The following is a 1,598-nucleotide window of genomic DNA, read 5'->3' as shown; positions in this document are numbered from 1 at the left end:
TCATCCCCCCAAGTTGTCGTTGCCAACAACCCAAGAGTCCATAGTATTCGGAGTTCTAGCGGGGCCTCCCCTTGCTTCCAACAACCCAAGAGTCCATAGTATTCGGAGTTCTAGCGGGGCCTCCCCTTGCTTCCAACAACCCAAGAGTCCGTAGTATTCGGAGTTCTAGCGGGACCTCCCCTTGCTTCCAACAACCCAAGAGTCCATAGTATTCGGAGTTCTAGCGGGGCCTCCCCTTGCTTCCAACAACCCAAGAGTCCGTAGTATTCGGAGTTCTAGCGGGGCCTCCCGTTGCTTCCAACAACCCAAGAGTCCATAGTATTCGGAGTTCTCGCGTGGCCTCCCATTGATTCAAACAACCCAAAAGTCCATCTTCTTCGCAGTTCAACATCGCCTCCCTCGTTTCCAACAGGCCCAAAGGTCGTCTTCTTCGCAGATCCACGAAGAGCTCATCACGATTTGCCACATTCCATTTCCCACGGGTTGTCAACAACACTTTCTCACACTTCCCGCAATCGAGTACGTGCATGACATGCCAAAGCACATCTTATTTGCCTTCCATCGCACTCAAGACGACGGGTTGTGGAAGAACGATATTGTTCACAACAAGTTCAAGGACAACGTCTCAATCAAGGGACACAACCGAATTATGTTGACTGGGTCGCTAAAGTAAACCCGAGTTCATATAATGCACCGCATCCAAAAGAACTAGCCACAACACGTGCATCACTGAGATGTTTCACTAGATGGAACACGTGCGTGACATTAGGATCCTCCAACACCTCTTCGTGATGGAAAGATAGAATTCGAAGCAACCACAGAAGTACCGTCTAGTGGGTAGGCAACACAGGGACTGATCAACCAATATCACCCAAGGCAACGGGTGAAAATGGAAGAGATGCATGCTTGACCGTTCGATACGCAAGGCATGGAGCCAGCCAGCAAGTGCATCTCGATTACAACTCACACACCCTCACGTTCGCAAGACACCACACCACAAGACGGTCCACCCCCCACCTACCATGGGCAAGCAAGCAAATGGAAACATCAAGTGACGCAGGGTCAAGCATCGCTAGGCATGAAAATAACTTTCCACAATATCCGAGGGACTAGCTGCCGAGCTAACCAACGATCAGTGACGACCGTGTGTTGGTATTAATAAAGCTCAACAACTATGAAGAGGCTAGTTGTGCCATGATAAACATGCTAACGCACGCACCACGTGAGGGGGGAGGCCTCATCAAGCTCCCTTTAAAACCTGCCAGTGTGGAGCTGGCCGGCTCAAGGAGCACTCCCCCCCTATAAGAGGTTAATATGCAAAAGGCAAAATTGTACAAGTAGATACACTTTTTTTGAGCAGACATAAGTCCATATCTCGGGCTATACTTCGAATTTTGATGCGATTTTTTGCAGTAATTCGTAGAATAATGGTATCTCCTTGCTCACCAAATTTCATAATTTTTCTCGAAGGGGAACTATTTTTTTTATTTTTTTTACTTACCGGGTATGTGTAAAATCGGGAAAAATAGAAAAGCACATGTAGACTTCGAATTTCGACCTCATTTTTTCCAGTCCACCACTAAACAATATCAGGAACC

Source organism: Vigna unguiculata, unplaced genomic scaffold (genome assembly GCF_037176805.1).
Source record: "Vigna unguiculata cultivar grain cowpea cultivar isolate G323 ecotype 2 unplaced genomic scaffold, ASM3717680v1 ptg000120l, whole genome shotgun sequence".
In the NCBI taxonomy this organism is placed as follows: domain Eukaryota; kingdom Viridiplantae; phylum Streptophyta; class Magnoliopsida; order Fabales; family Fabaceae; genus Vigna; species Vigna unguiculata.
This window is presented reverse-complemented; position numbering follows the sequence as displayed.